The following is a 15,583-nucleotide window of genomic DNA, read 5'->3' on the forward strand; positions in this document are numbered from 1 at the left end:
TCCAGCCTCCGGAAGTGTGAGACTATAAATTTTTTTGTTTAAGTCACCCACTTTGAGGTACTTTGTTATGGTAGCCCTAGCAAACTAACACCTTCTGGAAGGGGGCTATATGCTGGGGAGTCAATCGCCATGACCACTACACCTGCCATCAGGAAATGAACGTTATGCTAATATCTCTGCTATGACATACACCTAAAACGTGAGACAAGCAGCATCATGAGATAGGAAGTGCCCAGCCTTTAGAATCCAAAGATCTGAGTTTAAGCTGCCTCCCTGACTGGCTACGTGACCTTGGGCAAATCACTTAAGCTCTCGGAACCATTAAACTGTAAAGTCCACTGCTGGACTTGAGATGGGGTATCAATTCTTAGCACAGAAATATTCAAAGATCTTCTCCTCTCCCAGCCTGCCAAAGAGAAATCCCCCTCAACTTTCTACTTGGTTGCATCTTATCCCTACCTCAATCCTTCCCCACCCCACCTGCACACCAGGAGAGTTTGAGTTTGTTTCTGCACAGCTAATTGGGTGGAGAAAAGAAAAGGAAGAGAGGAAAAACTTGCCCCTGGGGAAGGAGGTAGGTCTGCAAAATAGAAAGTTGAGACAAAGAAGGGAGGAGATGAAGGAAACAAGTTGAGAAGGCTGGCGGTGGAGAGACGTGATTTGGAGGGCCTTTTGGCTAATGAGGACTTCAGCAAGAGTAGAGTATAAAAAACTTAGGAAGGAGGGAAAATAGATTTCCAAGGAGAATTGCTAAGGGTTATGGAGTGGATCCATCTTTGTGTTTTTCAAAAGGTTCTAGCAAAGAAAGTGATTCTTGAGCTCTAGAGAGAAAATGAAGTTGGATCACAAACTCACTTTCCTGGAGAAAGAATGACAAAATTAAAACCAACCTCACCCCACCCTGACCCCCGAAGCCCCAGCAGCAGCCAATCAAGGAAAGGGGGTACAACTTGATGCCACAAGTCTGAAAAGCGATGGTCAAGGAATGAAGGCGAGAAGTCTGTCTAGACTTGCCATCACTTGTAAACTCTCCCCATAAGCCACTTTGACGGAAGAAGGTGAGTGAAAAAAATTCTTAGAATTGACACAACTATGCCCCAATCTGGAGCAAAGCAGATCAAGGCAGGGCTTCCAGCTTAAATACAGGAATCTAGTTAAATTTGAATTTCAGATAAACAATGAATAATTCTTTAGTATATGCCCCCTGCAATATTGGGGACGAACCTATACTAAAAAAATTTGTTATTTATCTGAAATTCAAATTTAACTGGGAGTCCTGGTTTTCTTATTATTGTTATCATTTTGATTAAATCTGGCAAGACTAGACTGAGGTGACGAGCAGAAAATTAAAAAACAAAACAAAGGCTCAAGTAGAAACTTTTAGCTACCCTAGAAAGGAGTCATTGGCAATAGGACTCGCCATTCCTTGGGCTCCTTTCTGAATGGGCAGATGGTTCTAAAGCCTTAGGGGAGCTGCCTATGGCTTTAATAAAAACCCCAGTAGAGACGGCCAAAGTCCTCCAGGCTTCACATGACTTATGCATGAGTTCTTCTCCCTTCTGTGACTCAGGATATAAAAAACTGGAGAGACTTGTGTTACTCCAGCCTCTGCATCTTGGAGAAGACAAACAGGCTTTGGGTACAGTGGGATGTAGTCCATGAGGGAAGTTTTTCAGAGCTACCTACATTTTAATGAGCAAAATAACAAGGAATACATGATGAGTATGAAAGCCAACAATATGTAGAAGGCGAAGGATGGATGAAGAACTCTGCCTGGAAGAAAACCCAAGGAATAAAAGAACATTCCCCCTGGCCATTTTGAGGCGGCTGTTTTTGTGCTGTTGGCTGTTCCTCAGATTTCTACAGCAATGAGAGAAAAAGAAAGGAAAGAAAAGGCCTTAGATCTTTGATCTCTACTTCTGGGAATTAGTGCTTAAGGAGAAAATCAAAGTGCCCCAAACAAATAAAAATGATACATGTTCAAAGATATGACTTATATAGGCAGAAATTCATTGAGGAACGGTGGAAATTCATGCAGTAGATTATCATGCAGTGTTGAGAACGAGGATTGAGAGCTGCATTTTCTGAGTGAAAGTAATTAGGTTATGGAGCAACATGTAAAGGGAAACCCCTTTGAAATTCATCTGCGTACCTGCGATGGTGTGCTTGTGCTTGTGTTCATAAAAGTGCCCATGAGGGTGTTTTCCCAAGATGTTGTTGTCAATGGCTCCCAAGTCTCATGATGGCATTTCTAATTTTTCACCCTTCTCTGTACTTTTCTGTATTGAGTTGCCTTTTTTCTTTCACACCATATGCACATTGATTTTATTTAAAAAAAAAAAAAAAAGCATATATACCCCTTTCCGCCTTCCCTGAGCTCAGGGGACTTCAAGTTACCTGGAGTACTCTGGGATGACGTAGGCCAGGTGAAATGAGACCAGGTCAAGTCTGCTTTGTAACGCCTGGCCAAACACCTTGCCTGGCCTTAGGACAGTCTGCAGCCCTGAGCCCTTGGGAAGCCTTGGCAGCAGCTGCTTGACTGAAGCTACCAATGACCAGCTGGACAGGCCGCTGTTGGGACATGGGAGTTGTGGCAGACGAATTGCTTTGGAAAGCAGAATGGGGCTGTGGAAGAGTAAAAACCCAGCAACTTATTGGCCAGGCAATCTTGGGCAATTATTTCTCTCCTCTAGCCTCAGTTTCTCTGTCTATAAAACAGAGTTAATGGGACCTACATATAGGCTTATTTTAGAGATCAGATAAAATCATATACACGAAAGATATATAATAAATGTCAGTTTCCTATTCAAAATCTTTCCATTGTGCCATTAAAGTTAGATTTTTTTCATTTTATTGACCTTGGGTTGAGGGCAAATTTATTTGGAAATGTTTGTGGAAGGATAGATCCCCTCCTTGTCCCCTAGTCTATACCCACACATCTAGCCTTCAACACACTTTAAGATTTCACTACTGGTGGGAGTCTTACAACTCAATTATTTGTTTCCAGAACTTGATTTCCCTGTGCATTATCTTATTTGATATGAGGGAAACAAGAGAATTCTACTGCAATTTCTATGAATAGAACATGATTAAACAGTTGTCAGAAATCAGAACAAAAGGGAATGCTTTGCACTCAAAAGGCTGGCAATCAGCAATGAAAGGTCAGAATGGCACCTGTCATCTGAGATGGAAACAGGGTTTCCATTCCCCCTGCAGGGTGACAGATTCTTGGTTCCCAGCTTTTCATCTCTAGATTTCAGCTCAATTAAACAGTAGTCAGCCTGCTGCCCTGGGCTGAAACACAAGTTGACACATTTGGTTACTTCTAGTTTATTCAGAACAGCAATTTGAATTTTAAAAAATAATTAAGATGAATTAACCAGACCCCTAGTTTCTCTTTGGAGGGACAGTTCGTCCTAGGGTATAGTGAAAACGTTCTCTCTCTCAGGTAGTCTTCACGCAGGAACCAGCAAAACGGAACTGCTCACCAGATCTGAGTTTTGGAAACAGCATTTTAAACAAAAATAGTTTATGTCAACTGGTGTATCAAAGCAGTGAACTCAGAGAGCTGGGTTCCAGTTCAGTCACCGAGCATGTGGCCATGGAATCCAGGATTAATCAGAGCAAATCTGCACCCCGTTCAGGCAGTTTCTCCCTCAAGTGACATCTGTATTTTTCGTTGAGGTTTAAGAAAAGATGGATATACAAATGAACCTAGACAGCTCTTTAGGCAAGGGACTTCAGAATTTAAATATACAAGAAGATCCATGTCATAGCTTTCCCAAGTCAGAGTCCCAGGCCAGGGAAATTTCACCTCTGTCATGTGGGCGTGCATCCACACAGGGCTTGACAACACCTTGACCCTCACAGACACCCTCTTTGTCGGGGGAGGGGAAAGAAGGAGCTTCTAGGGGCTGCATCTTGCCTTAAACATGATTAGAAAGCAACGACATTGATGAGTCAACAACCACCAAAAGGGTCGAGCATTGAGACCAGGTTCTTCATAATTTTGGTCATTGGTAACCATGGGACTACAGCTTGGTCTATATGGTGTGTCTGCACGCACGCGTGTGCATGTGCCCTTACATTAAGTGGAACAAGGGAACAGAAATAAAAGATTCCAAACAATTAATTGCCCAATTAGCTGTCCTCGCAATTATGGGAATGTGACCTTCAGTTAAAAACGCAGTGATGGTTTTAAATTACATTGCCCATTTTGAAAGTGTCCTCCTGGCTCAGTCGCCATGCCAACTGGTCCTTACAGTGGTGCCCTTGCTTTTGAGAAGCAGGCACAATGGTCTCCCTCACACCAAGCCTGAGTCTGCTTTCTTAATTAACAAAGTTGATCCAGGAAGGGAAAGGGCTGTCGTCATTGGGAGTGGGCTCAGCTAGATGCCCTCTTCAGTGATTTCTCAGGCTTGAAAGTGGCCTGCCTGGCCCGCATCTGAGAAAATATGCATGGGGAGTGGGGCAGGGCTGGGAAGACTGGCTGATCAGGGATGTTGTTGTGCAATCAACTAAAGGCCTCTTTTCAAAGCCGAGTGACGTATGAGCAAAATTGAAAGACAAGTGAATACGAGCAAAATCTAGGGTTCCAGAGATTCAACAACATTACCAATTGACGTCCTGCTGGATTCTTACCAACATATCTTATTGGCATCCAGAAATCCAAGAAAGGGACAGAACCTGAAAACACTTCTTCCTCCTCTTCGTTTTCAAGTGTCTGGTCTCACAGACTGACCTGCTCGCCCACCCAGGGCCCATCTCCAGGACACACAAGGACCTCAGCTTTCTTTGGCATCCTTCCCCCTGGCACCATGCCTGCCCACTGCCCGTGCATAAAGAGAGCACAAGCCTGAGTACAATGGGGCCGTCAGTTCCCACATGCATCATTTTCATGTCCCAGAGCTCAGAGAGAAGGGCTGAATGGGAACCAGGATTTTGAAGGACCTCTTTCTGGACAGGCCTCTTCTGCCTTGGGTGGCAGCTCAGATCCCAGAGCCTGGGGAGGGCTCTGCACCCAGTGAACATTCACCAAATGCAAGCTTATCTGACACCGTGTTCCTGAGCAAATACCTCTGGCCAGCACTTCTGAAATGTGGTGTTCACAATGCTCATGTTACAGGACAAAAACCAGCACTTGCCTAGGAGCCAGGGGGCCTTTTGGATCCGGGTTTATTGCAGGCTCTGTTCTTCACCGTGGGGGAACTTGGACAGATTACTTAAATGTTCTGAGCAACGTGGAGCCTTATGTGTAAAATGGGGATAAAAAATGGTTATTGAGTTGTTGTGAGGACTAAATAAGCACGGAAGGGACCTGGCACTGTGCCTGGCACAGGCTGAGTACTCGAAAATGGTGGCCTTTATATCTTTATTATTCCTTTCAAGAAGATGGCTCAGTGTCAAAGCTGGGACCACGGAGAGGATCCATCAACCCCTCAGCCTTGCACACAGACCCTGGGGCCTGGAGACTGCGGCACAGGCTGACGGAGCCCCCCTTATAATCCACCCTCCACCGGGCCTCCAGTAGGGTCTTTCAGAAAATAGAGCTCTAAAGTATATCTCTCATTCTTCTTGAAATTCTTCAGTGGCTGCCACTGACCACAGGATATGGGCAGGGCTTCTTGCATGACAGGCCTGAGGCCTGGGCAGGGGCCTGAGCAGAGGCAAGGTGGGCATGCCCAGCTGAGCACCGTGCCCAGTAGGGAAAGGTCTGGGGGTCTGCATGGGTCAGGGCTTGGGGTTCCATCCAGGTCTAGGGAAGACCCAGGAACAGAATGGAAACAGATTTGGGGCAAGCATTTCAGGAACTAAGGGAGGCTGCGCAGAGCGGGGGCCTGCCTGACTGCTGGACCTGAGAGTGACCGTTCATCCTGGGTTATGGGAGCTATCGACCTCTCTCTGTCCCCACCATGGAGCTGCCTTGCTTCCCAGTGTGTGAGGAGAAGGGTGGCAGATCCACCAGCACCTGCAACAGCTTCAGCGGCTGGCGTGAGAAAGAAGCCCTCACCATGGGCAGTTAAGATGCTTTGGGTTGTAAGTAACCGAAATTCCAATTCAAATAGACTTGAAAAATAAGGAGATTTGTTTTCTCACAATTCTAGTAGATCAGAGGTAAGGCAGGCTCCGGGTGAAGGACTATAGGAGGCCCAACGACGTCATCACGAAAGCAGGCTGTCCGTGTGTCCCAGCTCTGCCGTCCTTGCTGTGGACATCCTCCTGAGACGATTTTCTTCAGAGGCGCAAGATGGCTGCCATGGAAAATGGCAAGTACCTGGCTGGTTGCGAGGGTAGGGGACGAGCACAAGAGACCTCTTGCCCAACCGTGAAATGTCAATCTCTCCCTTCAGCCTGACTGTGCAATTTAGGGCACTGCAGGCCAATAACAGGGTTTCCCTCTGGAGCCAGGGGGATCCCAGAACAGATTTGAGACTTGATTGGAAAGGGGGCAGGGGAGAATTGTGGGTTGGGCTGGCAAGCCATCTCTCACATGTCCTAGCAAACACATACCTCACACTGGCACACGGGAAGCACTCCCAGGTTTTCAGGACTGTGACACCCTCTAGCTTCTGGAAGACCCACGGCAACCTTGAGAGGTGGGCAAGGATTAGTCTACCTACTTGCCGGAAAAGGGCTCCGAGAGGTTGGGAAACTGACTCAAAGTCACACAGGCGGAGGAGGAACAGCAAGTCTTTCTTTCCCCTCCCTGTTCGCTCAGAGATTCTTTGTGGTCTAGAATCCTGTGGATGCCCAGAGGGCAAGAGGGAGGCCTGGGGGGGATTGAGTGGTTTATTCTGTGTACATTCGGCACATAACAATCCACTCAGACAATCCCACACACACACGCACCCAGAACTTTGGTGCTTGACTCCTCCCAGCCCCAGCCCCAGCCCCTCGCGGCCAACCGCCTGCTCCCCGGCACCACTTTCCCCCGCCACCACCCTGCGTCCTCCCCACAGGCCCTGCTTTCTCATGTTTCCCTTCCCACCTCTAGTGACCTTTGTCCCCAGAGCCCCCACTATCAGTTAATGACAAAGTCCTCCCAGGGTGGGTGTGACAGGCAGGGGACAGGGAGAAGGGAGAGGAAGGACATTCCTATGCAGAGAGGCTGGGGCAGCTCCCCACGAGACCACACGGCGGTGAAGCCCATCTGAGTAGATCGGAGCGAGCTGGCCCAGGCATTGCCTGCCAGAATGTCTACTCAGTTAAGGCAAACGCGTTGGTTCGTCTGTTGAAAGATGTGATTCCTTTCAAGAAGTTTCTCTGTTGACACTTGGTACAAAATAAGGAATCAGAAACAGGACTTGGGACAAGCTGGTTATCAAAGGAGCCAGGGGGGAGAGTCCACTTGGTGGCTGGTGGGGGGTTTGGCCTTTGCTCCTGGAGGGGTGCAAGGAGATGGGGGTATGTGGCCTTTTCCTCCTTCTTCTTTTTCTGATGGGAGACCCAGAGTCAAGGAATAGCCATTCCACACTTCTGCCATTGACAAGGAGGCTTCCCTTCCCAGGTGCCAGCAAGAGGCCGTGGGCTCCTCTCGCCACTGAGATGCCCACCTTCCAGGCCAGGGAGTCCGAGGCAGCAGCAGGGTCCGTGTGAGTGTCTCACTCTTTTCTGAGGCTTCTTCTCTGCTTTTTCGAACGGAGTCTCCCAAACTTGGGTGGGCCCCACCAGGGATTTCTGGGCACCCTGGGGTTTCTCCTACCTTTTGGAACTCCCGGATCTGCAATAAAAGTGAGCACCAGAGGGGTGGGGGAGGGTCTGGAACACAGGTTAGGAGAACTGTGGCTCAGTGTCTGCTCTGCCCTTAGCTCTCCTGGTGACCTGGGGAAAATCATAATCCCTTTGTGCCTCAGTTTCCTCATCTGCCAAGGGGATTTTAATAACACCTGCTTTTTCTTTTCTTCCTGGTTCTTATGAAGATTATGCACAATAATCAGCATGAAAATGCCATACAAACTGAAAGCTGCTTCATAAACGCAAGGGGCCCCTTTAGTGAGCCCCAACCCAATGCTGTGCTTTGTAACTTTTCCCCATTTGGAAATAAGAGCATGGGAGGGGGTAGCATGACCCTCAATGAGGTGGTTATTTTCCTTAGGCCCCACTGTAATTGGGAAGAGTTCTGGAGTAGAAGTCGGAAAAATCTGAATTGGAGTCCCAGCTTCTTCTCTCACTAAGTGGTCTGGCTTCTAATGGGGGGAGGGGTGTCAGATGACCACTAAGGCCCCTCCTGGCTCCAGGTCTGTGAATTTCATTGAACTTCTTACCCCTAGAGCCAGAGTTATAATCAGGTTCCCACTGTAGAAACTTGACTTTTAAAAAAAGCTTTATTGAGGAGTAATTGGTATACAATAAACTTGACACCCTGACTTCAGCCAAGATGGGGTATCAGGGACTGGAGTCTCCCTCTCGCAGGTCTTCCACAGTCTCGTGTTTTAGAGAAGATGCAGCTGCTTCCCGGCGGATGCCTTCGCCGTCCCCGGCACCTACCCTGGTTAGAGAAAGCAGCACTACTTTTTCTAATTAACCTGACATTTCCAACAAGGCCTTTGTTCCTTAAGTCCAAAGGGATTGGAAGTTGTTCTAATCTGGCTGGGCTCACGTCACATGGCCTGGCTTCCAGGGTTCCCGTTACTGGGAGAGCATTAACATTCCCCAAAGGTCACAATGGGGCTCACAGGGGGCCTCCAGGCCTGTGACAGGAGACAGAAAGAACATTGAGAGGGTGGATTTAAAATTTAAAAATATTAACCAAATCTTTGCAATCCTGACTCTTTCTGGAAAGAAGCAGGTTTTGTCCAACTCTCCCATGCTCCCTGAGAGAGCCAACAAGACCGAGCGGAAGTGGGATGAGCCAAATGGTGGCAACACCCCGAAGCCGGGCTCTGAAGGAAGCCCCCCAGGTGACTGCGACTGTTTTGAAGCCTTGGAAGTCAGAGTAAAGCGGATTAATCCCCTACTCAGGTTACAAGAGAAAAAGAGTATTCCGATGTATTCTAGATCATCAGCCGTGTGGTTGATGGCTCTGCATCCACTGAAAAAATAATTTAAAAAAGTTAGAAAAGAATAATTAATGACACAAGAAAAGTCCCACTAGACCAGCTTCTCATCCTCTGCACCATTGACGTTTGGGGCTGGATAATTCTTAGTTGAGGGGCTGTCCTGTGTGTTGAAGGATGTTTAGCCGCATCCCTGGCCTCTGCCCGTTAGTAGTGCCCCATTCCAATTATGACGACCAAAAATGTCTCCAGACGTTGGTAAGTGTCCCCTGGGGGGCAAAATGGTCCCATTTGGGGTTTAAAAAAACAGTTATTGGAGCCAGCCTGGTGGTGTAGCGGTTAAGTTCACACATTCTGCTTCGGCGGCCCGAGGTTCGCTGGTTCGGATCCCAGGTGCAGACATAGCACTGCTTGGCAAGCCACGCTGGGGCAGGCGTCCCACATACAAAGTAGAGGAAGATGGTCACGGATGTTAGCTCAGGGCCAGTCTTCTTCAGCAAAAAGAGGACGATTGGCAGCAGATGTGAGCTCAGGGCTAATCTTCCTCAAAGAAGAAAAAATAATAATAATTATTGACTATTCTTTTAGCCACCATTTATTGTATGACTGTTACATGCCAGGCACTGTATTAAGGGCCTAACAGACAGGATCTTGTTTATCTGTGGCTGCTGAGTTACAGGGGGCCTTTTATTTTCTTCTTTTATTATGAGAAACATATAAAGCAACAGATCTTCCAATTTCTCTGGTTAATTTGCTGGTTCTCCCTCTGCCTCCTGCCCCACCCAGTGTCAGGCAGGGAAAAGAGATTGGAGACTGGCCCTGTCACCCCTTCTGGGTGTGCTTTTGGAATCCTTCTCGGCTTTTGGAGCCTCATTTATTTGAAGAGCATAACGGTACGTGCCTCACAAGGCTGTGAGGCTCAAACACACAATCTGCCAGGAGAGGACACACGGCCGCTTCCCCCACCAGCATCTCGTCGATGCCCAGCCTCTGGGCCTGCTTCAGGGTAGGTGATCAGTCAGTGCTCCTTGAATGAATAGGCTGATGGAGAAAATGTCGGGCATCTGTCACAGGTACTGGCACCACCATGTGCCTGATAAATACTTACTGCTGACTGTGAGTGTGTGTGAGGCAGACGGGCAGAGGACAGAGGCTCCAGCAGGCATCGGACGCTACGAGCAGGGCTCTAACTAGCGCCACCGCTGCCCTTGTGGAGTTTCTGATCCAGGTGGATGGGAACGACGATGAACAAGAATTACAAATCATTAAATAATTGCAAGTGTGAAAATACCACAAAGCAGAGATTCAGAGTTGCCCGCATGCTCACACTCACCCAGACACATACCCACATGTAAGCACAACCATCCATGGGGAGGTGAGACCACCTGCCCAGCGATCTAGCCAGTGGGATGTGGTTAGCCAAGGAGCTAGGCACTGAAGAAGTTTGAGAGAGGTTTTCATTGCTTTTTAAGCTTAAAACAATGAACTTTAATAAAAGATAGCATTTCCATTGAGCTTTTAAATATTTAATAGGAGCTAAAAGTAATTAACGCTAATAAAATCATGTCTTGTTCCAATTCAATAAGTACTTTCTTTTATTAACGTCATTGTCCTTTAAGATTGGGATGAAGGTTTGTCAGCACTTGGGACAGGTCGCATTGGCCCAAAGGCTGATGGCTGGCTGGAGTAAGGCAGCCGCTTGCCCTGGGAACGCCAACAAGAGGCCAGGCTCTGTGAGGCTGTTTCCTAATCTTGGCCCTGCCATGTCCTCCTGGCTGTCGCCCTGTCCCCATGTTTCCCCTCCCTACCCTGCTAAGCCTCAGTTTCCTCCTGTGTAGAGTTGGGTTGGCACTACTGTGCAAGGTTTTGTTGAGGCTTAAGGGAGCTGAGGAATCTATGGAGAGCGCCTGGCACACTCGTGGAGGGGTCAGTTGACGAGGGCCCCCTCCCCTCTTCCCTTTACTTCAGAGACAGCCTCTCTCAATCATATTTGCTCTTTAAAACTCAAGTCAGGCAATGGTGGGGGTGGGCCCAGAGCTCCTCCTCTGGGGGCGTGCTCACTTCAGGCATCCTTGCAGTGGTCTGAGTCTAACTGGGAGCTTCAGGAAGGCAGGCGCAGGGGCAGGCGCCACTGGCCTCAGTGCCCCTCAGTGCCCATTGCTATCAAATGTCTTCCCCCTTCTCTCTCGGGTTCTGCACGGCAGGGCACTACATTTCCCAGGCTCCCTAGCAGCCAGCTTGGGGCTAGTTTCCACCAGTGGGAGCACTGATGGGAGATTGGAAAGAGCTAAGAAAGGAGAAGCCAGAGTGTTTCTCTGTCTCTTCCTCCCTCTTGTGTTTCCGGGTGTTTGGGGCAGTGGCCGTGTCTCCTCTGATAGCTCCTCCCGCCATGGTCCCATGCCACCTGGAAGCCCTGGCTTCTGGGTTCTGACAACACCACTTTCCTCCCTCTATCCCTCTGTCACTCGTGGTAGTGGCAGTTTCCTGCTGATGCTGAGCTCTGAGCCACTTCACCTTCTCCTATTAGGCTTCTAAGCTTTCCCATCTCCTGTGGAAGCCGTTCCCTGTACTGAATTCCCTCCACGTGAAATGCCCAGCATAGCTGTTTCCCTGACAGGAGCGTGTTCTGCACCCACAGCCCCTGACCATGGTAGGAGCTCATTGACCTCCTATTGGCTGAATGCATTTTCTGTTGTAACATTCCAAAAGAGGTGGAATTTTTCCTCCTTTTCCAGGCCTTCTTTTTGGTCCCCCATCTCTTCCCGTAACGGCAGCAATTGAAAAGCATGAGGAGCGAGTGAGGGCCAGCCCCGAGCAAATCTGTGACCAAATCTTTAAAGTTCTTGAAAATTCTGTCTAGTTCATTTCTATCTTTTTCTCAAGCCTCAGCTTCTAATTGGAAGTGTAATCAGTGAGCCAAAAGTAAATATCCCCAACCTCTGCCCTTCTGGTCAATCACAAATCTCCAGTAAAAAGACCCAGTTCAAGTGGAAGAGTCGGCTCCGGGAGGCCAGCTCTGTGCATCAGTTCTGTCCACTCTGCACAGAGGCCAGACCTAAACCCCCAGCCAGGGAGAACGCCGACGAGCCGCTGCCAATGACGTCCTGTCTGCAGCAGAATTAGTCGTGAAGGAGACTTAAGGGGAATGCTGATTCAAGAAAAGTAAAGCCTGATTTCAAGGGACTGGGGAGAAAGGGCATCAGAGGTCTCCTGAGTACGCCAGGGGTCCAGAGCCTGCTGGGGTGGGACTGGACGTCCAGGCAGGGGGAGGGCCATCCTGTGCCTGCCAGGGGCCACCTTCTGTGTAGAGGGTCTCAGACTTTGGAGACAGACTCACCTGGGTTCAAATTCTGCCTCTGCTACTTACCAGCCGTGGGATCTTGGGTGAGTGAGTGACAGTTCTGAGTCTCAGTTTGCTCATCTGTAAAATGGGCTCCTCTCTCATAGTACTGGAAAGAGTTCTGGGACTGAGGAGGTACTTAACTAAAGGCTTATTAGCCTCTCCTTGAGCATAAATTAAGGACACAGGCCATGCCTCTGGAGTGCCTGTAAATGCACTTGCCCAGTTGTATTGACATAAGCCCGTCTGCTTTTGGAGGGGGAGGACAAAATTAGAGAAAGCCCCTGGGGCCTGTCTCAGCCGCAGTTGCTCTGCGGTCTATGTCTCACGGTCAGTCCAGACATACCCCACATCTTCTCTTGTCTGCATTCGCACATGGTGGGTGCAGGTTCTGCCCCAAGCCTCTCCTCCTCCTCCAGCCTCTTGTCTCCTCTCCTTTCCCCCATTCTCTCTCCCCTCTTCTCTCTTCCCCTTTTTCCCTCCCCTCCCCTCCTGTCCCATTCTTTCCTCCTGTTCTGCTCTTCTCTCATCCTCTTCTCCTTCTCTTTCTTCCTCTCCCCTCCTTACCCATCCTTTCTCCTCCTCTTCTCTCTTCTCCTTTCCCGTTTCCTCCCCTCGTCCCTGGTGACATCATCACTTCCAGGCCTCAGAAGCAGCGTCTGTGACTGCTGGCTGCTGCCTCATCCCTTCCCAGCCAGTGGGGGCTGGTGGGTTCATGACGAGGTAACATTTAGCCCCTGAAGGGTGGCAGTGGGTGATGGGGAGAGGGTGGGCTGACCTTTGCAATCCTTGCTCTGTCACCTCGCATGCAGCAGGCCTAACCCAAACCCTCGATCTGCCCTCCAGCATCACCTCTCCCTTCTGCAGCCAGGCCGTGTTGAAGATCATCCTGCTCCCTCTTGTCCAGGCTCACAACCATCATTCCTGCCTCACCTGCTCTGTGAGCTTCGGGCAGCTGCTGCCTAGTGCAGGGGCTCCTTCCAGCCACTCTCAGGCTCTTCCCTTCCTACCTGCGGCCGCTCCCCTGCCCTGACATGGGTCCCTTGCTGCTTCTCTCCTGAACTACCAATTACAACAGCCTCCCAACAGGCGAAACTGAGTCCCTCTCCTCCCCTCCATCGGTCCTGCCAACAGTGGCCAGAGCATGCTTCCTGGTCCGTGTCTCCGATCACGTTGCCCTGCACTCAGAAGCGTGCACTGGCTCCCACGATCCTCTCACTGAGGCCCAGCAAGGTGTACACAACCCACCCTGGTCTGAGTAACCACCGTCCTGGCTCCTGGCCTCCTCTCTTTCATCATGGTCAGGGCTACACTCTCCCCAACCCTCTTTGCTTATTTCAGGCTTGTGCCTTGGCTCATGACAGTTCCTCCTCCCGTGTGCCCTGTCCTCACCACCCAACGCCATCCTCCAGGGCGTGGATGCCTCCCTGGTCAAGAAACTGCTCCAGAGAGTGCGACCTCACTTCCCCCCAGGGCTGGGCACACACAGGCAGGGGCCCTGGTACAGCATCATGGAAAGATGCGTGGGCAGTTCACCTGAGCTGTGGCCACCTGTCGACATGGATGGGGCTTTTGCTTGAGAGTGTGCATACGTGGGCGAATGCCCCTTTGAAAGGAATCACTCTTTAACTGAAGGAGGCAGGGTCCCTCAGTGTGCTTGCCCACACCTGAAGGTGACTCATCCAGGGGAGCTTGTAACAACAGATTCCTGGGCTCTGCCCACAACCTCAGAGCCAGAATCTTGATGGGGGTGGGAGCAGGAATCTGTGTTTTGGGGTTTTTTTGGTGAGGAAGATTGGCCCTGAGCTAACATCTGTACCAATCTTCCTCTATTTTGTATGTGGGTCGCTGCCACAGCACAGCAGATGAGTAGTGTAGGTCCACACCTGGGATCCGAACCTGCGAACCCAGCCCTCTGAAGCTGAGAGCGACGAGCTTAACCGCTGCACCAGGGGCCCAGCCCCAGAGATCTGTGTTTTTAATAAGTCTTCCTGGTGATCTTCAAATTTGAGAAGGACTGTAGTAAGGGGTCTCAGTGTTAAAGCTTTTAGAAAGCAAAGAATTTTAATGAAGGGAATCACTAAGTGTGAGATGTGGGATTGGGGAGGAGAATGTGTATACGTGTGTGTGTGTCTATGTCTATGTATGTATATATACACACACATATACATGTGTATGTATATACATGGACACACACATACATACATGTGGTATTGACTGATGCTTCAGTGACTGTGCTAAGATCTCATTCAATCCCTTCTACCCGCTATGAAGCAGGTTCCATATTCCTCATTTTACAGATAGAAAAACGGAGGTTCAGAGAGGAAGTAACTGCCACATAGTCACACAGCTGGAGAGTGCAGGGCAGGATTTGGACCAAGGGCTGACACCGAAGTCCCTGCGAGCCGCTCTGCAATGCTGCCCATTTCTGAGCCGGGATCTTCATGGGATGGGTTTTCTTCAACTTTCAAGATCATGCCCCCTGGTTTACAGCTAACCCCGACCTCTCTCATGACAGCCCCTGGAGGCCGGGATTCTGAGGTTCTGAGAGTCCTCCCCGCCAGCCCACTGCTCCTCAGTATAAGCCTCAGACAGGTTTTTAAAGGTGACCCCTTCCGCTCTGTTCCCAGACAGCCCTGTCAGTGCCGGGGGATGCCTTTGTCACGCTTTGGTTTGGAAACAGGCTGAGGGAACAGAGCTGTGAAGTGACGACTTGCCCTCTCTCCTCCACAGTGAGTGCAGGACTGGAGGGCAGGCCCTGGCCGGAATATTTGCCCCGGCTTTAACATGCGCACCTCAGACCTGACCGCTTCTCAGCTCAGATCCATCTTTGTTGAAAAGGAATCATCAGTAGAATGAACAGGCCACAGTCCGTCTTTCACACCATATGTTAACTAATTCATTGTCACTCTCCGTTTACGGAGAAAATGCACTGAGCAAATCCCACTTGGAAACTGGGAGCTCTAAATGACAGTGTTTGTTATCTGTAATGGAAAAAGGGCCATGCGACTGCAAGGAACGAGCACAGTGTTTCCAAACCCCGTGCCCGTGAACCCTCCTGGGTAAAGCGGGTCCCAGGGGTCAGGCGGGGCTTCTTGGCTGCAGGAATTTTCAGAGCTTTAAGAACACTAACTCTCACTGTGAATTTCTACAAAGGGGACACAGTTCCCAGCATTTCAGAAGTTCATTTGACCATGAACCTTTCCACAGAATCTTGGGGGGCTAATATGCTCTAGAGTGCATTTTG

The sequence above is a fragment of the Equus przewalskii genome, chromosome 15, assembly GCF_037783145.1.
Source record: "Equus przewalskii isolate Varuska chromosome 15, EquPr2, whole genome shotgun sequence".
Taxonomy (NCBI): domain Eukaryota; kingdom Metazoa; phylum Chordata; class Mammalia; order Perissodactyla; family Equidae; genus Equus; species Equus przewalskii.